The sequence below is a fragment of the Balaenoptera borealis genome (genome assembly GCF_965194805.1).
Source record: "Balaenoptera borealis genome assembly, chromosome: 8".
Taxonomy (NCBI): Eukaryota; Metazoa; Chordata; class Mammalia; order Artiodactyla; family Balaenopteridae; genus Balaenoptera; species Balaenoptera borealis.
The window spans coordinates 88764941-88791451 of record NC_138865.1 but is presented as its reverse complement, the minus strand read 5'-3'; the positions used below and the strand labels follow the sequence as shown (position 1 = coordinate 88791451).

Here is a 26511-nt window from a genome sequence, read left to right as displayed (position 1 = left end):
AGATGTTTGACTCTTAGTCCAGCACCCTCTTTATTATTCCATGCTGTAGTGGCTATTGTTTTTCTCTATCTAGAGCCTACCTCCTCCACTTCAGTAAACAGATTTCATCCCTCTGGCCACAGGGGTAGGCACTGGCCCAGGCTAGGTCAATCATTGTATATAGTACTTCACCCTCTCTGGCCTTAGTCATTGGTTCAAGTGATGAGGATGTGACCCAAGCTTGACCAATCAGAATCCTTTTCTGGGATTTGTGACAGTGGATCTAGGAAAGAAAAGGACCTTTTCCTTTCTGGTTGTGAGGCTGCGAGGATATGAGCTCAAAACTAGGGTGGCTAGGCCTGTGTCACATGGAAAGAATGAGAACAAAAGGAAGACAGACAGGAGAGGTAGTCCAGATGGGAGCTGAATTACGCTAATCTCCAAGGTGTATCCATCTTGAAGTTTTTTTTAGCTCTTTTCTTTTTTTAAAAACAATGATAATATTCTTCCAATAACCACCCTGTTTTTGTTTTTGTTTTTTTCCTTTTTCTTCTTTTACTAAAGCAAGTTGGACTTGGGTTTCTGTCCCTTGCAGCCAAAGAGTCTAACCAGGGTTGCTCAACAGCAGCAGTACTGGCACTTTGGACCAGATCATTGTGTTGGGAGGGGCTGCTCTGTGCAGTATAGGATGTTTAGCAGCAGCCCTGGACTCTACCTCACTAGATGCCGGTATCACTCCACCCCAGTTGTGGCAACCAAAAATGTCTCCAGACATTACCAGATGTCCGCTAGGGGCTGGGACAAAATTGTCCCTGGTTGAGAACCACTAATCTTGTCTAATACCCATGGTGACTATTACTAAAACAAACAAACAAAACCCAAACAAACAAACAAACAAAACAGATAGGGAAAACGGAAATTCAGTGAGATGTGGGACTTTTTTCAAAGTGGCAAAGACAGGACTACTAAATCGAGCAAAAAGGATCCAGGAAGTGATACTGCAAGGAGATGTTGGTACATGCAAATGTTGGCTCTCATAGCTGTTGGAATAATAACAAACTCCACAAAATGATTTGGGATTTTACCCATGACACAGGCGGTAACTCTCTACCTAAGAATTCTCACGCATGTCACAAGGTGGTGAGACAAAGCAATGTCAGTTAGTTTTATTTCTGTTGTTTTAGATCTCTCTGGTGAATGACTTGGAGGTTTGGGTTCAGTGAACTTTTACTGGGTGTCTCCAGAAAGCTCACTGCATGCCTTTCTGAAGCAGATATCCAGGAAGTCAAACCTTGCTATAATTAAAATAATAATAAGATTCATTGCACAATGATGATGTGTCTACATGAATGAGATTAGTAAAATACCAGGAAGAATCAACTTCATTTTTGTTAGAACTATTTTTGAAGAAGTGCTCTTCAGAAGCAGGATTGTGAGGAAAAGATTACTAGCACAGGAATCAAGAGGTCTAGATGTGAGCCTGACTCTGCCACTAATGCTGTGTGATATTGTGCAAGTGTCTCCCTCTCTCTGGGCCTCAGTTTCCTTCTCTGTATAATGAGGGGTTGGATCAGACAAATGCTGAGGAACTTTCCAGGACTGACTTTCAGTGATTCTTGTTGGCAGCCACTATGTCATATCTATCTTGGTTCCTCTATCCTCAACCCAGGACCTGGTGCAGCACCAGAAACAAAATAGGTACTAAGCAAATGCTTATTAAATGCACAGATAAATGAATTAGTTATGAGATAAATGACAAGAACATCCCAGCTTCCACAGATGCATAGAATTAGAAGGAATCTTAGAATTGAAAGTGATCCCTAAGCTTACTTAGCAAAGCCCAGCCAAAGCTAGAACTCTCTACCTTGTTTCTGACAGATGGACATATAGTTTCTGTTTAAAAGCTTCTGATGACAGGGAATTCACTATCTGCAGAGGTTCCATTTTTGGATAGCTCTAGATATTAGGAAGTTCTTCCTTATCTGGAACCAAAATTAACCTCCTTGTAGCTGTCACTTTCCTCTATTTTTATTTTTTTAATTAATTTTAATTTTAATCTAAGAATATATGCATATAACTTGAAAAGTAAAATAATACTAAAGTCTTATTATAATGAAAACTCTCTTCCTCATCCTTTCTCATTCCCCAGGGCTGCCCCCCTCCAATCACTTTACACTCCATTAGCTGTTTCTTCTGCTACTTATATCTGCATTTCCAGTTGATATGCTTATACTGTTATTTCTTGATTTATCAATTTTAGACATTATCTATTGATTTCCTATTTTAAGGAAGAGGGTGTAGCCCTCTTAACTAACCTTCTCTAAATGTCCCTGTCTTTATCCTCTTACTATACTATCACAATGTTTGGTTCAGTCAGTATTCAGTGTTTTCACAAGTATTGATATAACTATGTAAATGTTGTTTAATGCTAAGCCAAGTAAAATACTGTGTTTCTCTTCTTTGTACTTATTTTTGTTTTTCCTGGAGTTAATAATTTCTTTGATTAGTTTTCTATGTACTTTTCTCTAATGATTCCCAAATATTTCAACTAAACTGTAAAACAGCTATCAACACATCATTTAAAAAAGTTTTTATTTTTATCAAAGTTATACATATACATAAAGAGTCAAATAACTTTTATAAGATCTGACAATGATAAATGTCAAATTTATGCCACAATATACATTTCAGAAAGCTCTTTCATCTAATCATGAACAACAGATGTGGCTGGAGGTTGTTATGTTTTGGAAACAGGTTAAGAAATGGAAGCTCAGAGGGAAAATGACCTGCCTAAGGTCACACAGAAGCACCTAGAGGAGCAGAGCCTTTAACGCAGCCCAGCACTTTCCCAACTACATTTATGTCTGGAAACATTACTTTGACTCCAAACTGGTTAATGGCAGAATGTGTCCCAAAGATAAGGGGCTCCTGGGATGTGACTCATTTTTAACAGACTGGAATAAATCGCTTCTGTGCAAAGCAGGGCTCAGCAACTGGCAGGACTGAGTGGGGTTGGTAGCCAGTCTGAAGCCTCAGTGTAAAAGGTGAGAATGTCTCCACACCCTGTAATCCCACAAACAGGGTCTCTACTTTTTAAGATTCCTAACAGTGTTACAGAAACCCTCCAGGGGCTTAAACTTGACACACAGACAGGTAAGTCGGGGGAGGTAGGTAATCTCCTCACGCCACCTCCCTACCTGCTAGAGAACATATCACTTAATCCTCATGAGGCAGATCTCTTCTTGTTCCTGTTGGGAACCAGGAGGGAAGGAGTGAGAAATGGCCCCAGGCCTGGAGTCAAACCATTCTCATTTTGCAGAAGTGAGTTCTAGAATGTAGAAAGGAAGCTGCGTTCAGAAACAACTAGAACAATCCCTGCACAATTAGGACTGTGGAGAGGGTCCCTTTGACCCTTGCTGAGGGAGTCGATTGAGACCGACTTCTGAGTCCCTGGAGGTAGGAGCGTCTTTAGCTATTTTTACCAGAAACAAGGCAGGGAGGATTTGACTCCCTAGACCATAAGGACAGCACTGCCAGGGCAGAGGGACATGATGCTCTCCCAGCTAGCCCCCAAATCTTCCTGACCCTCTTCCTCAGCTCTAATCTCCAAGTTCTCCCCAGCTTTTCAAGGCCTATGGTCTCCTGATTGGCCATCACGTGCAAACCGTTGGAACAGCACAGAATTGACTCAACACCAGCTCTGGGGAGGGACAGACTGCCTGCTGAGGGGACTCACACCCAGAACATCCTGGAGCAGGTGTGTGGAGCTGGGGGCAGGGCAAGCAGCCTGGCCTAGAAGGTGACAGAGGCTCCCAGCCCACTTCACTGCCTCTGGAGTCTACGGTTTCATTTGGGTTGGAAAGGCTGGTGGTAGAGACCACAGAGCCCTGGAGTGAGAAGAAATCTTTGTGACAGCTCATTTGAGAGAGAGGAGTATGGAGGCTGAGGGTGAGGGCCCTGCCTCGGGCCATCCAGCAGGTCGGTGCAAGAGTTGCTAATAGCAATAGCAGTAATTAGGTGCTTACTGTATGCTAAGCACAGAGCAAAACACTTGACATCCATTAATTCATTTAATCATCCCAACAACTCTGTGAGGGAGGTACTGTTGTTTCTCCTGTTTTCCAGAGCAAACTGAGGCTCAGAGTGGTGAAGTAATTTGCCGAAGCCATGGGGCTAGAAAAATGTGGAAGCAGGACTTGAATCCAGGCTTCTCTGCCCTTGAAGCCTGTGCTGTGGACTCTAATGAGATATCACATAGGGCAACACTTTGGATAAAAATTAGAAAATTGCATTTCCCTCTGTTCCAGTGTTCATTTGTCACTGAGCACTAATTAAAGGAAGAATTTGGGAGGCCATGATGGCGCGGGGAGTCAGGAGGTCTTGGGTCCCAACCTTCTGCCTGACTTGCTATGTGCCTCGGGACACTATCTTCCTTCCTCTCTCTGACCCTCAGTTTCCTCATCTTGGGGGCAATGTCATAAAAGCACATTCTATGCTACAAACAGGGGCAGTCATGTGTTGTGGACATACTTCTGTCCAGCCCTCAGTGGCAAAGGGGGAAAAGGCCACCAGAGGAGATTCTGGGCAGTGGCACAAGGCCTGACCCCCCGAGAGTCTAGGCTGCTTCTAGCCCACCAGCCAGGCCAACACAAAACCTCAGCTTTTGTTTGACTTGGCTTCTTGCACCTTGTTTAGTCTGCAGAGCAAGCTGCTTATCCTACTGTCTTTGTCACAGGCCATTAGTACGGACATAATCCCCGGGGGCTTACTGCTTTCTCTAGGAATTCAAGGAAGGCCACAGAGGGAGCCCAGCTCTTCAGAGCCATCCCCTACTCCCCAGCCCCCATCAGAGCAGCCTCAGCTGAGAACCTGTGGCATTGTGTGCTCCTGGTCTGTGATTCTGGCTGTGTGACCTTGGACCAGTCTCTCTCCCTCTCTGGGCCTCCATCTGCCCATCTGTGCACAGAGAGAACTGGCTCAGATGCTGTCAAAGGGACTTCAACTCCCTGAGGTTGAGAAATACATTCCTATGTGGTTTCTCCCCCTTGAGGCCTCCCTCATCCCTCTACTGAGCTCTCCCCCATTTCTGAAGCAATCTGTAGCATTTTCACTGATCCCATCCCTGCCCTGAGCCTGGTGCCAATCCCTCTCTCATTCAACCTCCTGCTTGTAAACTGGGGATAATAATACCTGATTACAAAATCTACAAACAATAAATGCTGGCGAGGGTGTGGAGAAAAGAGAACCCTCTTGCCCTGTTGGTGGGAATGTAAACTGATAGAGCCACTATGGAGAACAGTATGGAGGTTCCTTAAAAAACTAAAAACAGAACTACCATACAACCCAGCAATCCCACTACTGGGCATATACCCTGAGAAAACCATAATTCAAAAAGAGTCATGTACCACAATGTTCATTGCAGCTCTATTTACAATAGCCAGGACATGGAAGCAACCTAAGTGTCCATTAACAGATGAATGGATAAAGAAGATGCGGCACATATATACAATGGAATATTACTCAGCTGTAAAAAGAAACGAAATTGAGTTATCTGTAGTGAGGTGGATGGACCTAGAGTCTGTCATACAGAGTGAAGTAAGTCAGAAAGAGAAAAACAAATACCACATGCTAACACATATATATGAAATCTAAAAAAAAAAAAAAAATAGTTCTAAAGAACCTAGGGGCAGGACAGGAGGAATAAAGATGCAGACGTAGAGAGTGGACTTGAGGACACGGGGAGGGGGAAGGGTAAGCTGGGACGAAGTGAGAGAGTGGCATGGACATATATACACTACCAAATGTAAAATCGATAGCTAGTGGGAAGCAGCCGCATAGCACAGGGAGATCAGCTGGGTGCTTTGTGACCACCTAGAGGGGTGGGATAGGCAGGGTGGGAGGGAGATGCAAGAGGGAGGGGATATGGGGATATATGTATATGTATAGCTGACTCACTTTGTTATAAAGCAGAAACTAACACACCACTGTAAAGCAATATACTCCAATAAAGATGTTAAAAAAAAAAACCTGTTAACACCCTGCTGCTGTGGGGATTAACTAATTAGTGGTTATTAAGGGATGGAGGAACACAGTGCAGTGTTTCCATTTAGGGTAGCTTTCCTCCTTCCTGCCACTGTCTGCACAATCTCAGAGAGTTAGTTGGAAAACCCCAAGAGTCTGACTTGTGGCACCCAGATGGAGAAACTGAGGCTGAGGGCAAGGAGTAAGACCATGCATTTGTTTTTGCAGAGCAGAGGGGCCGGAACTCAGGGCTCTGGACGTTTGTCCAGTGCCCCTCCATCATGCACAGTGGTTGTGGTCCAGGTCTGTGGTGGTGGTCCCTCTACTGGGCTGGAAGATCAACCAAAAGGCTTCCACACCTTGGGCCTGATTCACAGGGCTTCCACAGCCTGGTATCAAGGAACAAAATTTGGCTTCAGCCAGTCCTGGGTGCCAGTCCCGGCATCTTGGCTTACTAACTGAGTGACCTGGGGCGTGTCACCCCTGTTCACTGCTGAACTGTCAGTTTCATCAGTAAATGGGGATAATGACACCTTCCTCAAAGGTTGCTGTGAGTATTGGCCCAGAGCAGGAGTTCGGGAAATAGGTATTATTATTATTACGTTGTTTTTGTCAACTGCGATGATGGCCAAAGCTCACCACGAGAGCTGCTCAGCGATGCTTCAGGAGCAGACCCTCACCAAGTGCTGCTGTGGGCTACACCCTGCCTAGGGGCTTCCGTGTACAGCACCTCCTTCATCCTGACCCCAAGGCAGCAAGGGTGGTGTTATTACCGCATTTGACAGAGTTGTACATGGAGGCTCAGAGCGGAAGATAACTTGTTCAAAGTTGTGTTTGCTTTGCAAGTGAGGTGACCTCAATTTTAGTCTCTTTTCTTGCCATCTCTTAGTTCCCTTAGCCTTTATTTCCTGTGCATTCCCCTCTGTCTTTTCTATAGAGAAGTATGGGTACTGCTTGGCTCACCACAGGAGCAGCCCAGGCCCCTCACACCTCCCCACACCGCAGCCCCATTAGCACATTTGAACTCATCTCAGATACCAGCCATTTTCTGGGAGCCAGGGGGTACAGAAATCCACTAGGTCTGACCAGGCTCAGTTTGGGACGGTAATACTGTAAATACCTTTGCCCTGACCCTGGGTATGGTCTCTCTGTAATAATACTGATAATACTGGTATTATCTCCCACTGCTGAGAACTTGCTAGGTGCCATGCACAGTGCTAAGCATTCATTGTTTCTTCTTTGCAGTCCTTGGGCTCCGTGCCCTGTACTACTAGCTCCCTTTTACACATGAAGAAATGGAGGTTCAGAGAGGTGAAGTGACCTTGCTCAAGGGCACACGGCTGGTAAGCAGCTGTGATTTAAACCCAGATCTTTTGCCCCTACAGCCTGTGCACATAACCTCTGTACTCCTCCACCCTCCTTGGGGCCTGGGGCCCTGGGACTGACCCAGACCCAAACCTGGGTCATCCCAGGTCCCATCCATCCTTTAGGTTCCTGCAATTGTCCTCTCACCTGGGGTGACAGACATGTATACAGGCAGTCACTTCATCTGTGAAATGGGAATAAATAAGGACCACCTTGCAGGGTTTTGGAGATGAAATACAGGCAGAGCACTTTTCAAATTGCCTGGCATGGTGAACACATAATAAATGGCAGTAGTTATTATTATTGACACGACCTTGGCTTCCCATGGGGTCCATGGAATAAGGGGGTTCATGTGCTAATGGGAAAGGGAAGCCAGAAGAGGTCATGTGCTAATAGAACAGAGCATCCTTTCTCTGATGATTTGTTTAGTCTGCAGTCAGGACAAAAGCAAAGTAGGGGGCATGGTCATTGTCTCTGAGGGGCTGCCCTGGGTAGAGAGAGAGCAGATAGAGTCTTGGGAGACCCAGAGGACAAAGCCAGTGGGGAGGAGTTTCAGGATTGAGGTTGGTTTTTAAATGGCCAAAGAAGGAAGGGGCTTCCTTGAGTGGTGTTGAGCTCCCCCAAACTGGAGGTGTGTGAGCAGAGGCTGCAAGCTAACTGGCAGTGGTGTTGCAGAAGGCATTTTAGTGGCTGTATCACATGATTTCTGAGGTCTCAGGATAGAAAAGTTACAAGAAGGTTGATTTCGACTCAGCATAAGCAGGAGTTTTCTAGCAGAGCTATCTAAACACAGCTTAAGGAACTGATAGTGAGGTTCACATCATAGGGAGCACTTAAGCAGAAGCTGGATAAACACTTGGGAGGAATGTTGTTGAATGGATAAGTGCATCAGACAGCAGGCTGGATTAGACGACGCCTTAGTGAGAGATGATATGACACTGGTGGAAAAGAAGGGGCCAGAGTCTACTCTGAGGTCTGATCCAGACACCAGCATTCGCCAGCTGGGTGACCTTGGGCAAGAGTCTTCACCTCTCAGAGCTTTGGCTTCCTTACTTGTAAAATGAAAATTATAATCTCTATCCTGCTTACCTTCCAGGACTGTAGTGAAGGGTCAGAGATACACAGACTATAAAAAGGCTCTGAGAACTCTGAAACCACTGTGAATTATTCTTCTGGCCCTGTGGGGAGACAAGAAGATGGGGTGGAGGAACATAGGTGGAGAGGAAGGAGAGAGAGGAGAAAGGAAGAGGTATCTGGCTTTGTGCTGAGTGCCGGATTGGAGGAGAAAGGAGTCTGTAGCAGATGATCTGCTCCTTTTAGAGCTGCAGCAATAGTTTGAATCTCTTAGAACAGTGCTGTCCACTAGAACTTTCTGTATTTATGGAAATGTTCTATATTTGCGCTGTCCAATCAATAGCCACTAGCTACAAGTGGCTATTGAGCCCTTGAAAAGCAGCTAGTATAACTGAGGAACTAAATTTTAAATTTTACTTGGCTACCATATTGGACAACTCAGCTCTAAAGAAGGCAACAGGAACCTCCTTCCTTCCCATCGTCCCTATTCTCGCGTCCTGCATAGGTATTGTGACCCCACGCTGCCTGGGCACTGCAGAGGTCACCAAGATGAACAAGACAGGGGCCTGCCCCTGAAGAGCTCACAGCTTATTCTGGGAGATGGACGGATTGGCATGTAGATAGAAATTACAATCCAAGGTGAGGCATACAGACTACTGCTGTGTGGGAGTAAAAGGAGGGAGCCCCTCACTCAGGTGGGGCTTTACAGACTGTACGTGAAGGATAAAGTGGGGCATCCTGGGCAGGAAGAAGCCTTCCTGTTGAGGGAACGGCATAGTCAAAGGCTTGAAAGCAAGAAGGAGCACAGAAGGTTTGGAGAGTGAAGGTTGGTGTGCGGGCGGAGGAGGGCCAGCGGCAGGAACCAAATCCCAGATTCCCTGTTCCAGTTCCCCAAGGAATGCCCATTGAGCTGCTGGGTAGAGGCCATCAGGGGCAGGCCTGGTGAGGGGCCTGTCTGTCCAAACTGCCTGGCACCATTCAGGACAAGTTAAGGGGTGGCTTTGGAGGGGGTCTCCTCCCTCTGCCCCTTACTCACAGAGTCTTGTCTCCTTGCCTGGCCTTCATGGAAGAGCTCAGGGTCCTGCCATCCACCTTTGGCAGAATCCCCGAGGGTCCGTCTCTGAGAGCACACGCTTCTTGTCCTCAGTCTTCCCACCAAAAACTTGCCCATGACTCAGACTTCGGCATTACTGGGCTGGCCTGTTTCCTCATCTCACAGGTCCTGGTCTGATAGCCTGACTGACTTCCTAACTGGCACTCTTGCCTCCAGCCCCACCTCACTCCAGTCCAACTTCTTGCAGAAACTAGTAGGAGAAAATGTCCTGCCTAAGGATTTGCTGTGGCCCAAGTTTAAGGGAAGCTTCAGTGAGGGTAGCCATTGGATGTAGCGCTGCGCACATTAGTGGCTGCCTGCCCGGTGCCCTGCCTCCTCTTGCTCCCTCTTTTTTTTTTTTTTTTTTGATTTTTATTGGAGGATAGTTGATTTACAATGTTGTGTTAGTTTCTGCTGTACAGTAAAATGAATCAGTTATACATATATGTATATACACTCTTTTTTACATTCCTTTCCTGTATAGGTCATTACAGAGTATTGAGTAGACGTCCCTGTGCTATACAGTAGGTCCTTATTAGTTATCTATTTTTCCTCTTGCTCCCTCTTAACAGAAGCCCCATCGTACACACACAGCAACAGCCATCTGCCTCTGGGGGGCTCTGACCTACCCCTAACTTCAGAGATGAACCCAGTTGGTCTCAGGAAAATTCCATTTCACTTGCTGTTGGCCCTGTCCCAACTTGTTGGTTGAGGAAAGGCATGAGATCCAGGTTTGGCCAATGAAGCACAGGAGATACCTGCTGGAGAAGGTTTCCTTGTCTTACCCCTGAGAAAGAGATGTAGTAAAAGCTGGTCCCTCTACTTCCTTGTGTTGATGTCATGTGGATGTGATATCTGAAATCAGATATGGTCATCTCATTTCTAAGCAGAATGGGAAGTTTGAAAGAACCTGAAGACATCGTTGAACCCTTGAATGAACCCTCCCTGAAGGCCATCCTATCTCTACACTTTTTGTTTTGTGAGATAACATTTCTGTTATTTTCAGCTAAAAGCTTCTTAACAATACAGAGAGGTGAGGTACATTGGTCAGGACTCTTTCAGTGTCGAGTGATAGGAACTCAGTTCCAACTGGCTTGAGCAAAAGAGGGGACATGATACTGCTTTGTATAATAATATAAGATGCATCTCCATGTGGGCAGAGAAATCTAGGCAGCTTATGTGGATTTAGAAAAATGGTTTTCTTCTAGTAGTCTAGAGCCTACATTGGTTTTGAGAATTATGGTTTAGCTTTGGGAAATGGTGTGTGTGTGTGTGTGTGTGTGTGTGTGTGTGTGTTCTCCAAGCATTACCATTTGGAAGACTGTGGGAAGAATGAGTAGGAATTTTTATCTCATACTGGTGGAAACACATGGATGAGGACCATCCTCTGAGGGCCCGAGCCCACCCTATCTTCTGCTGGGGCCCTACATGGTTATTCTAGATTCAGACTTTGGGAGAGATACTGCCAGACGGTTACTGTGTACTGTGAATCTCCTTGACTTTGGGTTAGTGCCATCCCTGTGATCAGGGTTGAGCTTTTCCTAATTGGCAGAGGTTCCCCTGGTGAAGGACTGACAAAGGGGTTCCTTTCTCAGAGAAGGGAAAAGGAAGTGGTGTTCAAGGCAAGAAACCTGAGACCTCCTGGGGAGGGTTGATATTTCTTTATTTTGGACTCTTGGAAGAGTTCTATTTGGAGTCCAGTTTTACGGATGCAATTCCATTGTTCTTTCTGACCTTCAGTAGAGGCTGGTAGACATATAGGCTTGTGGGTGGGTTGTGGGGTATTGAGGATGGGCTGGGGGTGGCTGGGTGGCTTTTTTAGCAGTTCCCATATGGTGAAGCCCTGCAGTGGTAGTTACGTCATATGGCAGGTGACCAGAGCAAAGCAAATGGAAGCCCAAAACAAGGAGCTGAGAGTGGTGGGTAATTGAGACCCTTTGAGATCCATTCCTCGCCCCTAATAGATCTCCAAATATTTCCCCTTTAGGCCTCAGTGTCAGGGTTAAGGTGGGGCTTGAGGGTAGACACAAGATCTAAGAAGACACACCTCCCCACCCATAGCTCCTCTGCCCTCTTGGGTCCTTCCAAAGCCAAGGAAGTGGGGCCCCACTTTCCCCTTGGGGTCTGAGCTGGGACCCAAGGTGCCCACAAACTGGGATATCTGTCCTCCACAAGGAGAAGTGATGCCTGTTACTTCCTCCCTTTTGCTGAGAGGCTTAGGGACTTAGTGTAGCTGTTGAGAAACAAAGCTGGTTAAGTGATGAGCATTATATTTTGATCCACAAGCCTGTCTGTTTCCAAAATTCCCCTGTAGACACCATCAAGCAAAATCTGGCAGGTTTTTTTTTTTTCCTCCAAAAGCTGTTAAAATTGCTTGGTTAGATATGATACCAGAAACCGTTTTCTTTCTTGTTGTTTTGCGTTCCTCTCTAACCCTCTCCACTGAGGCCACCAGTTTGGAAGCTTTCTGGGTGCAAGAGGAGGGGGCTGCTCCTTGATCCTCCTTAGCCTGGCATTCAAGGCTCTTTTTCATGAACTGGCCTTCTCAGACTTAGCTCCAGCTTCTCCCCAGCACGTTCTCTCTTTTTTTTTTTTTTTTTAAAAAGCAAAGATATCTCTATTTTTATCAATAAATCCAGAGACCCATAATTACCCTCCCTGCTTTGCATTCTTTTCCTTCTGACTAAAATACCTTTTTTTTTTTTTTTTTAATACCTTTTATTCCCTTCTCCGTCCCAGTCTTCCCTTTACATGTCCAAAGTCTACCTAGCTTTTAAAGCCCAGGGGAAATGCCGCCTGTACTAAAAGCCCTGCCAGTGCAGGGACTGAAGTCATCAGAGGGACCTATGTTCAAATCTCAGCTCCACCACTATTAACCATGTGACTACAGACAAGTAGCTTTCTCTCCCTGAACTTCATTTTCCTTGTCTGAAAAGTGGAGATAATTACCCCCACAATCTAATATCCACGCAGCGGCCAGAGGGATCCCATGCAAATATAAGTCAAATAATGTCACCTCTCAGCTCAGAATTCCCCAGTGGCTCCTCATTCACCCAGAGTAAAAGCCAAGTCCTTGCAATGGCTCTCTATGCTCCGACTCCCATCTCTGAATCAACCATTCCTGCTCTCCCACCCCAGATTCCTCACAGAGGCTCCAACAGGCCTGGCATTTTCCTGCCTCAGGAGCTTTGCATCTGCTGTTCCTTCTGCCTGAAACACTCCTCCCTATGGATGCCCCCAACCCTTCCTTCACCTCCTTCACGTGTTTGCCCAGATGTCACTTTCGGGGTAAAGCCTTCTCTGATCAGCCTATTTAAAGTTATAACCACTCCCCTTCTTGATTTCTCTCCTGATTCTCCTTCCTTGCTTTATTCTTCCCATACACGTCACCTTCTAATACAGTGCATGATTGTCTTATTTGTTATGTTTATTTTCTGTCTCCTTCTACTAGAAAGTAATCTTAAAGAGGACAGAGAGTTTTTGTCTGTTTAGTTTTCTGATGTGTCCTCCAGCGCCCAGAACAGTGCCCTCAGAGTAGGGGCACTCAATAAATATTTGTAGAATGAATGAACGAATGAAAGAGTGAATGATTTCTGGTGGCCTTTGAGCCCCAAGAGCCACTGAGAGCTGTCCCTGGTGCTGCCCTGGCCTGGCCTCTCCCAGCCCTTCCTGCAGTTCCGTGCTGACCTTAGCTTGTTTGGTCACTCTCAGCTCCTCTGGCCCCATCTCCACTCACTCCTCAGCCGCTGGTCCAGCCAGTCAGATGGCAGAAGAGGAAAACACCAGGCATAAAATGAGGGGTGTTCGGCCCTATGAACTCAGCTCCCAAGGGCCCTCAGGATCAAGTCCAAACTCCTTGGCATGTGCTCCGAGGCTCCTGCCTCCCTCTTCAGCCCATCTTGTACCTCTTTCTCCTGCTGCCTGTGCTCCTGGTCTCTTTGTGTTCCTTGAACTATGTGTTCTGTTATGTTTCTTGACCATCTGTGGCTCAGGATTCCATGCTGTTCCCACTCCCCGTGACTTCTTGTCTGCCCAACTCTCCGTCAGCCTTCAGATTTTATCTCAAAGATCACTTTCTCCTGAATGCCTTGCTTGATTCCCAGATAAGGTTTACACTCGCATGGGGGTCTGATCCCCCCTCTTTGGCAACAGTTATTATGCTTGTAATTATTCTTCACTGCTTTCCTCCTCACTAGACTGTGAGGTTGTTAGGGAAGGCTCCAGGTCTATTTTGCTCCACCCATATCTTCGGAGCTTAGCACAATGCCTGGCACATAGAAAGGGTTCAGTAAGCCACTGCTGAATGAAAGACTGAAGAGGAAGAAGGAAGCCACAGGGGGCAGTCCAGAAAGAACATAGGCTCTGGAATCCAAATGACCTGGGTTCCAATCCCAGCTCTGTCACTTACAGTCTGTGTGACCATGGGTAACTCACCAACCCTCTCTGAGCCTCCATTTCCCATCTCTAAACTATAGATAATAATGACAGTGTCACTAGGGTTGTAGGAATAATTACATGTGATGCTGAACAGATACTTGGTACTTAGAAGGTGCTGAATAAGTGGCATTTACATTAATGATAAAACTATGAAATGCTAGTAATCATCTTCAGCTTCTGTCTGCAAAGTACTTCCAAGCCAATTGTTTCATTTCACTTTAAAATAGCTCTTGGAAGAAGGAAACCAAGATTAAGGGGTTAAGCAACTTGTTCAAGGTCACCCAGCATCATAGGGCTAGGTGGAGATTGGACCAGGCAGCATGACTCTGGAGTCCCTCTTCTAGGACCCTGCCAGTCTCTGCTTTGTATTTTGGCTACTTGGGTACAAATCCAAGATATAAAGAGCAAACATCATGCCTAGTTCACTACAGAATCCCTAGTTTCTGTGCAGAGTCTGACAGAGAGCAGGTAGTTGGTGAATGCTTGTTGAATAAGTAAATACATGAGTTTATCCACGACTCTCTGCTCACCCAGATTCTTCTGGCTGCTTAGTTCAGAGCAGGACCCTCTCACTACCTCCCACTAGCTTCTTTGGCAGGGACAAAGGCAGTGTGCCCTCAGAGGAAGTATCTATGGGTGTCACTGGAGCATGTCCCTGGCTTCACCGAGAGACAAGTCAAGTGTCCCTGGAGCCCTGGCCACCTCTTTCCCAGCAGCTGCTTGAATATCCACTCACCTATGACAACTGGGTCAGGGGCAGTGCTGGAGAGGGCATTGAGTGCAGCCAAGTGCCCTGGGGTCCCCATGCCTGGCTCTACCCAGGAGCTCTGAGGTTGAATGCCGTCTCTGAGCCTCCTGGGCAGCAGCTGAGCAGCCAGGCCAGCCTCCTGGGAGACAGCCCAGCCTTGGGTCCTTTGGGCTGGTAGAACCCTGGGCCTGGAGACTAGTCTCCGATCACTCTCAGGGGAAACTTGATTCATTGGGGGCCTGAGGAGCTGAAGTATTCGTCTCATTTTGTTAGTCCCAAGTACTCCCTGCCTAATATCTATTTCCTGTTGAATCTAAGGCACATAGAAGAATGAGAAGAACTCAAAGGAAAGAGTTGGAGAACCCAAATTTTGTCCCAACTTGGTTTCCACTGTGGTGTGCCCTGGGCAAGGTGCTTCCCCTCACTGGAACTTAGCTTCTGAGGTTGAGAGAAGCATTACCTGGAGGCAACCTCAAGGATACCCTTCCTTTCCAATAACAGATAAAAAGGCAGCCCATGAGAATATAATGACCACTGGATGCTGAATCAGGAGACTTGCCTAACCTCACTCAGACTTGGTTTTCCCATCCATGAAGTGGGGATAACACATACTTTCTGGATCACCTCATAGGTTGTTGGGGGCTCTAGAGATTTCATAAATGTCAATTTATGTTTACTGAGAGTAGGAGGGAGGTGATGATGATCCAAGCCTCAGCCATCTAAATTTAACGTATCCATCTACATTAAATCAATTCTCAAGCACTTACCACATTCAAAGCACTGCATTGAATGCTGAGACATACAGATATATGTCCAAGGATTTAGAACTTCATGTTTCTGGGCATTTTGCTTTCTAAAAATCTAAAATATATTGATTTTTAGGTGTTATTGCTATAATCACCCAGAATAAGTTTCCAGAAGGCTGAGAGAAATCAAAGAACCTGTTGAGAGGATGTGAAACAAGGCAGAGGGCTAGAATTAGCCATCACTGAGGGCCACTGTGTGCTGGGTACTTCAAACCTCAAGATAGCTCCCAAAAGACAGGTGGCAGTAGCTCAGTCTACAGATGAGGAAACCGAGGCTCAGAGAAGGAAGCATGATGGTCCAGACCCTGATACTTTGGTGGATAATTTACTCTTTCATCCTTCCTTTCCTTTATTCCACAAATACTTGTTGTGCTGACATCTGGGTGGAGGGATCTGATTTTTTTGTCTGAGCCTCATTTTTGGCCTTCTCCTCACTGGGCCTCTCAAGCTGACAGGTTTGTTCCCTTCTCACAAGGAGACGCCTCAGAGGAGATCACCCTGCGTGCAAGCTCCATGAGCCTGGTCAGCATCAGGAAGTGAGAGAGTGGGGCTGTTCGCTGGAGCCCAACGAGGAAAGAGGGTGGTCGAGGGCAGACTATAACCCCACCCTCAATCATATCACTTTACATTTCTCAAGATCCTAACTAACATAATCAGGGGTCTTGTAAGGCCGAGTGAGGCTTCTGTGTAGAAGTGGGAAGAATTTTGTGGTGAGGAAAGCTCTGGGTGTTGGTGTGACAGAGTCCTCTTCCATGGAGGGGAAGAGTGTGTAATGGGAAGTGCACTAGGCTTGGAGCCTGGACACCTGAGTGTAGTCTCAATTCAAAAACTTGTTGACTGTGTGACCTTGGGCAAGTCACTTTGTCTCTCAGAACCTCATTTGTATCATCTGTAGAGGCACTGATGTGCAATGGTTACATAATTCCACATATGAAGACTTGGATTATTTGCATAGAGAAAGGGCTCCATAAATGTTAGCTGTAATCTGTAAGTGGGATAAGAGTTCCACATGGCCACTGTCACGTGAGAAAAGATTTGATATCGAAGCTGCCTATAAAGGGCCCAGTCCCCTTGCTTATGAATGGCAAGAGATAATTACAGTTTATACCACCCAAACCTCAACTCTACTTTGGGATCAAAAGATTAAGGTGATCTTTGGAGATTTATTGGCAGCAACTTTTGTGTGGTGAATCACCCATTCATTTCTATCCATGCTGTAAAGGCCTATAGAAATGATGTAGCCCCAGAGCGATAAATTCTAATGATGATGATGATAATAATATTAATGAACATTAACTGAGCACTTATCTATGCCAGGGACTATGCTAGGTATCATATATGCATTTTCTCATTTTGAAGCGGGCATTAACATGATTCCCATTTTCAGGTGAGGAAGCTGAGGCACAGAGAACATAAGCAACTTGCTGTATCAGTCTCAACAGGAAATGGAATAAACTGGATGGTTCAAATAGAGAGACTTCAACGAAAGGGCTACTTACAGGGGACTAACAGGGTTAAGGGAATAAACAAGAGTGCTGAGAGACCTAGAGGCTAGCCACAGTGGGAAGGGACAAAGGGAGGACATGGAGTTAACTGTGCCCAGAAAGGGTTGGGACGGTAGGGGAGGGTTGCTCAGCAGGAACAATGGCCTTGGAGAGCTGCAGCTACTGCTGGACAGTAGGAACCCAAGCAGTGAGGGGAGCACGATGGGAGTGGGTAGTGGACCCTCTCTCCTTTCAACCTCTGATCTCACACCAATGCCTCCTACAGCCAAACCCACAGATGCAGTCTGTGCAGGGTCAGTGTCTTAGGACACAGAACAGGACAAAAAAGGGCAGAAATAGGATTAAGGGATAGGAAATGGTGCAGATGGAAAACAATCAGCACATTTGCCTGAAGTCACTCTGCTAATAATATGTAAAATTCAGTCTAAATGCTTACCAGGAACTGGCAGGTCACATAAGGAAGGCAGGAGGTGACTGTAGTGGGCAGGTCACCCATGCCTTATCCAAAGAGGCCTGATACTATTCAATTTTAGCCAATTTTTGCCATCTGGGAAGATAGACCCAGTGTTAACAGATCTTCCCATTTTTAAGAGAAGCTGAAAATATGGATTTCAGTATAATGCCTTCCATTCTCAACTATTGGCAAATAATTCCAGCTTAAAATTATACTGGAGAATGGATAAAGAAACTGTGGTACATCCATACAATGGAATATTATTCAGCAATAAAAAGACATGATTGATCAAGCCATGAAAAGACATGGGGGAACCTTAAATGCATATTGCTGGGTGAAAGAAGCCAGTCTGAAAAGGCTACATACTGTATGATTCCAAGCACATGACATTCTAGAAAAGACAAAATTATAGAGACAGTGAAAAGATCAGTGGTTGCCAGGAGTTCAGGGGAAAGGGGAAAGTATGAATAGGTGAAACATAGGGGATTTTTAGGGCAGTGAAACTATTCTTATGCTGCTATAATGGTGAATGTATGACATTATATCTGTCACAACCCATAGAACTCCACACAAGGAGTGAACCCTAATATAAATGATGGGCTTTAATTAATAATAATGTATTATGTTGGTTTATCAGTTGCAACAACTGTACCATATTGATGCAAGATGTTAACAATAAAGGAAACTGTTGGCGTGGAGGTGGAGGTAGGAAGAGGGGCATATCGGAGCTCTCAACTTTCCGCTAACTTTCTGTAAACCTAAAACTGCTCTAAAAATAAGGACTATTAATTAAAAAAATTACTGAAAGTGCCCTGTGGGCCAAATACAACACATGCCTGCTGGATCCAGCTACCAGTTTGGACTGCTGGCCTAATCCAACACCCTCATTTTACAGATGGGAAAACTGAAGACCAGAGGAGGGAAGGGGCCCTGCCAGTCTGCAAAATAAAGTAAGAGCAAAGTTTCCCATCTCAGGATGCTGGGGTTTTTCCCAACAAAGAGGGAGAGGCCCCCCAGAAAGTTCTGCTGCTTGCAGAAGAAAAGGCAGCTGAGGACAAAGACCAGTGAAGAGCTTTGGCTCTGGTCAGGGCGGTTGGGCTGAAATGCTCCAGCAGCTAGTGAGAGCCTCCAAGAGCCTAGACACTTCTAGTGTCTGTGTTTATTTAGCCAGAGACCAGGCTCCCTCCCAGCTTGGCCTGGATCAGACTCACTGAGTTGGATGCAGAAAGGAGTGGACACTTGTAACCCTTGTATGTGCCTTAGAGCAGGATAAGACTCAGAGGACAGGAGCTGCCATCTGCAGGGCCCAACCCTGGAGCTCAGGGACTGTGATGTTATGATTACATCAAACATTTGAGGAGTGCTAGGCGATTTTCCTGAGCCCCTTTGTATATTTTTTCTCCTCTAATTCTTCCCTCTCCATCAGGGCTATGAAGAAGGTAGCCTATTATTCTGGTTTTATAGATGAGTAAACTGAGATGACAGAGATGTTAAGTGTGTTCCTCACACTGACACAGCCAACGAGTGGCAGAGATGGGGTTTGAATCCAGACATTCTTTTAAATATTAAAAATTGTATTTGGCTAGAGACAAAAAGAACTGTTTATAAACACTGTACTCTAGTTGTTAAATGTATTCTTTTTTTTAAAATTAATTAATTAATTTATTTTTGGCTGTGTTGGGTCTTCGTTTCTGTGCGAGGGCTTTCTCTAGTTGTGGCGAGCGGGGGCCACTCTTCATCGTGGTGCGCGGGCCTCTCACTGTCGTGGCCTCTCTTGATGCAGAGCGCAAGCTCCAGACGCGCAGGCTCAGTAGTTGTGGCTCACGGGCCTAGTTGCTCCGCGGCATGTGGGATCTTCCCAGACCAGGGCTCGAACCCGTGTCCCCTGCATTAGCAGGCAGATTCTCAACCACTGCACCACCAGGGAAGCCCCAAATGTATTCTTCATAGGAATAGAGGTTAGCATTCTGAAACTACATGTATATGAAGGTTAAACAAATAAGTAAATAAATTGTAGATAACGGGGGCCAGGTTCCTCCTGTCAGAGAAGGAAGTCACACGTGAGCATGGGGGAAAAATGAGAATGAACTCTGTGGGGATACAGTAGAGTTAGAAGTGTCAGAATGAATTCAAGTCTACTTTAATCTATGTATACAGATAGATACAGAAACAAATATAGATATGTGTGTATACATGGGTCAGCATACTTCTACATTTCCTTGCTCTGTCGGCTGAGAGGGCCTAGGAGCAGTGACACCCCAGTAGCAATGGGCACTCTCGGAGTCCAGACCTTGGTTCCTAAATGTCATTCTCCAGTGAAAGGAGCCAGGGCTCTTTGGAGAAATGGCCAGTTATAGGACTAAGTCAGGGTAAATACAAGATGATTCTAATGCCTAAAGTAGTGCCAGAAAGTAAGGAAGTATTAAAAAAAAAAAAAAAAAAGATGGAGCATGAAAAAAGGACATAAGAGTCAACCTGAAAGAAATTGCAGTGGGTAAAGTAAATAAATATAATATTGGGTTATAACCCAAAGTATATTAAAAAAAGATCCATGAGTCCATATTGATATAAATAGATAGATAAACAAATAAGGAAGAAGTGCCAAATCTTCATTATAGAAGAATTCCAAATAACGAATATATTGATAGAAGGAATAAGGGAAATAGAAAATCACCATTAGAACACCACAGTATTAATTGCGAGATCCACTGAGTATGGTAAAATTGGTAGGCAAAACTCTAAGGAGAAACAGGATGTTTGTATTGCCTCAAGGGACCTCCCGCCAAGTGTGGTGGTTTTAACATATGTCCACAGATTTTTTGATATTCCTCTCCCAGGGGGTGGGAGAACTTGGTGCGTAGTATAGGCTGAACTCAGTCTTTCTCATCTCTGAGTAGGATATGGAAAGGGAAAAATTGTAACACTGTAGTGGAGAAACCTGGAAGACACCACCTTTACCAAGTGCTCAAGTTTAACATCACCAATAATAACTTTATGTACATCATACCCCTGATATGATGCAGTGAGAAGAGAACTTCACCTCGGTGATATTCTTCCTAAAAACTCATTAGCTCTGTTGTTTCCTGAGAAAACATCAGACACACCTGAGTTGATGACATTCTATAAAGTACATGAGCAGTACTCTTCAAAAAATGTCAAGGTCATGAAAAAAAAAAAAAGAAACTGTCACAGATTGAGGAGAGTAAGGAGACATGACGACTAAATGTGATATGTTACCCTGTGTTGGATTTTGGAACAAAAAAAGGACATGAGTGGAAAAATTGGTGAAATCTCAATGAAGTCTGTAGTTAACAGTTTTGTACCAATAATAATTTCTTAGTTTTGATACTTTTACAATAGTTATGTAAGATGTTAATATCAGGGAAAGTTGGGGCGAATGATGAATGGGAACTCTCTATTCTGTTTTTTGGAACTCTTATGTGAATCGAAAAGTTTTCCAAAATAAAAAGTTATAAAATAAAATAAATTATGTTGGTTGCACGAAGAAGTTAATAGCCACCACCAAAGAAATCTCAAAGCCAATGAGAACGTGGCACTGCTTTATAGGTCTAACTCATCCATTGTCAAAATTAAGCCTTCAGTTCTCAGATCTAGTTTATATTATTCCATGTTGATCTTTCTAACAGCCAGGAGAGTGAAGTCAGATATTTACTGCAATTCCCATTGCACTGATAAGGAAACTGAGACACGGAAAATAGTTCCCACCTTCTCATTGAACAGATGAGGGGACTCTAGCCCAGGGAAAGGGAAGGATTTGCCCTGGCCACGTAGCAGGTTAGGGGGCCAATCCAGGAGTAGAACTTCTGGCTCCACATTTTTAAAACTATCTTTGCTGCTGTTTCAGGGCAGACTAAGCTTAAATTTGGACTATTTGGGAAGGCAAAGGAGAGTAATTCTCATCTTGCCCCCACCCCCTTCTCACCTTTGAGTTAAGCAATAAAGCTGAAAAGATCCTTCAACAAACAAATCCCTCCTCATTATAGAATCCACAGGCACATCAGCTCTTAGGAAACCTGCAAGGCAAGCTCCTTAGGAGGGAGGGCTGTTCGAACACGTCTGTCCAGGTGTCCTCTTTCCTGTTCACTCTCAAGAAGACAGATTGTCTGCTTCAGGAGCAGCTCAGTGGACATCCGGGTTCCCAAACTCCTGTGGTGGGACTGGCTGGGGGTGGTGGGAGCAGTAGGCTTCCAAGAGCAGGTTTCCAGGGATGCACATTGGCCAAGGCACAATCTACACTTTTCTGTTCCAAAGTTGGATTCTTTCTCAATGTTGGAAAATGCTCCAAAGTGTTTGTCATTGATGGAAAAGGGCATTTGTGAAGTCAGACCCACTGGGTGATCAGATGAAGATCATCTCCAGGCCAGAGGATGAGTCCAGAGAAGATGAGCTTTTTTTCTTCAAATGCAAAGTGAAGCCTCATTGTCCCTTTTAAACTCTGAGAAAACTGGATTAGTAGGAAATGGTGTTGCTCCTGAAATTGGGGCCAGGAACTCTGGGCAAGGTTTGGCTGCACCAAGAGGTGGTGTTGCCTTAGAGAAGAACAATGTTTGTTTGCTTAAGTTGTAGAATGGCAGAGAAAAGACCCCACGTGGGCATCTTATTTGAGAGTTGGAGAATGGTTACTCTATTTGCATAAACAAAATATTAAAGCTTTTTGTTCAAGAAGCCTATATCTCAGGGGAAAGGAATGCAATCATTCCAGTAATTAACAATTCCCCCAAGAAGTGTGGTTTGCATCATACATGATCTCCTCATTTTGATCCTTTTGGTTTCCGGAAAATGCAGTGTTTCTTCTCCAGGGCCCCATGGAGGAGAGATGGGATTGACAAGAAGACTTTGCATACCTATGATGTCAGAGTCCAAAGTTTCAACTCTTGGCTGATCAGCTTTTAAGATTAGAAAATACAGTATGGTTCAGGGAAAGATTCTGGGTGTTGCTGTCACACCACCCTAGGTTTGAATCCTGGTCCTACTTGGTAGCTGTGTGACTGACCTTCAAAGAATTGGCTAACCTCTGTGTCTTCAGTTTCTCCCCTTTAAATTGGGATAAAAGCTCCTATTTAACAGTATCATTGGGAAAGCCCGCCAGAGGGTTCCATTGTGTAGTAGGTGCTCAGGAGACATTCTCGTTGAGTATGTCTTGACTATCTCTAATTTACGCTTAAATAGTCTTGTTGTCTAGGAATATGCGTTAATCAATGATTTTATTTCCCTCAGATAAATAAGAGGGAAATTTAAATTAATTTAAATAAGAGGGAAATCCTGCTCTTTTTTAAAACAACTGCCATATGGAGCTATGGAAAAGTTAATTTTAATGATAGCTTTCAAAATGTTCAGCAGATTAACCAGAACTTTCTACAGCTAATCACACCGTAGCTCTCTCTACCTCTCCTTTGTAGCAATTACCACCATTTAATTGGCTAATTAATTGTGAAATGAATTGTTTAATGATGCTCTGTCTTACCAGAATGTAAGGTTTGTGAAGGCAGGATTAGTAGGGACAATATCTGTCATGTTTATTACCATATCCCTCAGATCACATGCACGTGCATGTGTGTGTATGTGTGTATAATCCAATAAATATTTGCATGAACAAATGAATTAATGAATAACTAAACCTTGGAACAAAACTAACCAACAAAAGGAAGATATTTCACATGATATTAAGGAAGATGATAATGCATTAGCTTTTACTTAAGTTTTGGCTGAATTGTGTATGGCAATTTAGCCATAAACCAGAAAAGACGACTATGGGCATATCACTAGAATTGATAGCTTCAAATCCCAATTCTGTCACTTCCTAACTGTGTGACTTTAGACAAGTAAGTCCTTTTATACCTCTGAGCCTCCATTGTTCCAGCTGCAAAATAGAAAATAACATTTATTCTGGGCTTTCCTCTGAGGATTACAGGTAATGTAAGTGATGCCTTAACAGAGCACCTGGCACATTTTACATGTTTGATAGACAGGACCTTCGAGAGGCAGTGGTTAGGAACATAGCTTTTTGTGTTAGAGTGCCTGGGTTCAAATCCTGATTCTATTATTCATTAGGTGTGTGACTTTGTACAAGTTACTTAACAACTTTTTGCCACATTTTTTCTCATCTACAAAATGGGAATGATAATTATAATAATACCTACCTTTTATGGTCACTGTGATATTTAAATATAATTAATATAGGTAAAATGCTTAGAGTGGTGTTCTGTGTATGTGTGAGCATGTAGATGTTTGTGTATACACACACATATATATTAGGCATAATAGAAATATTGCTGTTATTCTTTGGTAGCATACGTTTATCCTTTGAGGGTATACTCATTTTCAGAAGCAGACAAAAGTTAATCTCAGCCATGTGAATGAGCAAGCTGAGAAATAGAGTTTTGGGTAAAAATCAAGGGTTTTATTTATTCATTCACTTAATCAGTATTTCTTTAACCCTAAGTGTCAGGAGCCAGGAAGTCAGGCATGAATTGGACATTGTTTTGACTCTCGAGGGGCCTCTGGCCAGGCTGAGGAGACATACACACATATCAGCATTTGCAGGAAATGCCAGACAGATCCTTGGAGTAGGAGGCAGGAAGCTTAAATTCTAGTTCCAGCTGTGCTTTGAACTTGTTGTGTGGCCTTGGACAAGTGCCTTTCCCTCTCTGGGCCTTTGTGTTGGAGAAGTTAAATTTGGTGTGATCTGTGGAAGCGTCCTGCTTTGTGGTCTTCAGAACTTATGATTTTTATTCAATAAGATGGTGCTTCTTCCAGCAGTTTCCATCTCCTGAAGCCTGTGCGGCCTCTGCAGGAAGGTATGTGAATTCCACCCACTGAGAGCTTTCCAAACTGCCAGCCTCACCTGCCTGACTTGAGTAAAGGCCTCTCTTGGTCCTGAGAAGGAGTAATAGACCTGCTCCTTCCCCTCATTGGCCGCGACGAGGGAGAGCACTGGCCACTGTCTGGGCCTCAGAACCCATGTGTACAATAAGGAGGCTCTGCCCAGAGGTCTCCAGGGTTCCTTCCTCCACCCTGTGCTCTCAGATTGTTAGGACAATAAGAGCTGATATCTTCTAGTGCAACATTTCGCAAACTGAGTTCAGTGAAACATTATATTCTGTGGGATGTGTATAGGATTCAGTAAAACAAAAGATGGTGAGGAGGGGCTTGTTCCAGCCTCATATAAGTGTGGGAAATATTTAGTTAAATTTAGATATGAATCCTCAGGATGGTAATTACATCTGGAATTTCCTCAAGGAACAATGCAGGAGAAAGAGAAAGGTAGTCTCACAGAATAACTAAGAGCACAGGCTGGATTTTGAAGCCAGGTTCTCCTACTTTCCAGCTGTGTGACCATGGGGAAGTTTACTAGCCTCTCTGAGCTGCAGTTTCCTCGTTTGTAGTTCAGAGAAAAAAATGAAGCCTGCCTTTCAGTATTCTTGTGAGGATGAAATGCAGCATTGCAAAATGCTCTGCACAGGGCCTGAAATATGAGCACTCAATACATGCCAGGCATTACTGTTATATTGCCCAGGGGGCTCTTTTGTGGAGACATAGTTATAAGCATCTCTCAGGATGCTAGTGTTCCATGAGCACAGTGTGGCAAATGCTGATTGACCCGCTTGTTTTGTGCTACGCTGCTTTGTCACCCTGATATTGGAAGACTCCTGTCAACATCTGCCCTACCTCTCCATCCAGTTGCACTGATCATGGGGACATGATCAGTGACAGGGGCAGAGTTTGGGCACCCTGTGCAGGGTTCTGAAAAGTCGGGTGAGCCCGGAGAAGGGTGAGTAGGCAGATGTGGTGGGAGCAGGGGCATGTGAAAGGGAGCTGTAGAGGATGAAGCTGGAGAGGTGGGCTTGGGGAAGGTTGTGGGAAGCCCTGAGGCTGTGATGAGGAACTTGGACTTTGCCCTTGGCAGCGGGAATTGTGCTGAGGTGTTTGAGCACAGCTGCTAGCTCCAGTGTGTCCGGAGTTCTGGCTTCTGCTCCACGTTGTCACGGCTCCTCTGCCCTGGGCATCCGGAGTCTGTCTGGGAGGGCAGCAGCAGGAGCAGCACGCTGCACCAGGGGTCGGGAGACATGCGTAAGAGCAGTGGCCCCCACTCAGCGCTGGGTGCCTGGGACACGTCACTTTGCCTCTCTGTGTCTCAACCTCCACTTCTGTGAAATGGGAGGAACCATCGTTCCTCAGCAGCCTAACCCACAGGGCTGCAGCGAGGGTTCAGTGAGATAAAGTATTTCAACCATCCCATTAAGTGGAGATGATACTATGTGCCAGGCCCTGTGTTCAGGCCTAGGGAAGATTAGATGCACAGCATTGATCCCTGCCCTTGGGGGGGTTCACAGTGTGCTGGGTACCATGCAGTGAGATACAGCTATGGTCAAGTGAAACCCAAGAAAGGGCCCTTTGCCCAGTGTGGGGGTGGGAAGGCTGTGAGAGGAGGAGGCGTTTAGAAAGATTCCTCAGAGGAGGTAGCACCCCTAGTAGTTAGTGGATGAAGAAGGAAGAAATGAAGTTCCAGGCAGAGGAAACTGCATGAGCAAAAGTATGGAGATATGAAATGCCACGGTTTATATGGGTAAACAAGTAGCAAGTGGTAATATTAGGACATTAAATTTGAGGTATGAAAGGAGATTTAATGGACACTGCTGACAGGAACAATGCTTGCATTTAAACAGAGATGCACAGTCTAAAGATAAAGAAGTGAAGCTCTAATAGGATAATTTCAGGAATTAGCTAGTATAAGGCTTTTTTTGCCTGCCTTGAAATTGTACCGTGTCCCATTGGTCTCTATGATAGGCTATATCAGCGTGTTGGGCAGACTGCAGCTCTTGAATGCCAGGCTGAGGGGTTTGCTCTGTAGTCTGCAGACTAATGGAAGAATTAGCCACAAAAGCCAGGGGATTTAGAATGGAATCCATGGCATTCTCTGCATGTGCAGGGCTGGCTAAGCAAGGAGGTTCCCAGAAGAAAAACACAGAGACCTTTGCCCTCCTCCTGCACTTAGGCAAAAAGTAGAA

General features: G+C 44.9%; 1 protein-coding gene across 1 annotated transcript in view; it reads left to right on the top strand.

Moving 5' to 3' along the window:
- The window catches only part of LOC309634268 (uncharacterized protein), a 145050-nt gene that overhangs the window by 67563 nt on the left and 50976 nt on the right, over window positions 1–26511 (top strand). Inside the window, exon 4 of the mRNA XM_082404249.1 lies at window positions 18378–18432. The gene's annotated coding sequence lies outside the window, so the exon portion shown is untranslated. The remainder of the gene's footprint in view (window positions 1–18377; window positions 18433–26511) is intronic.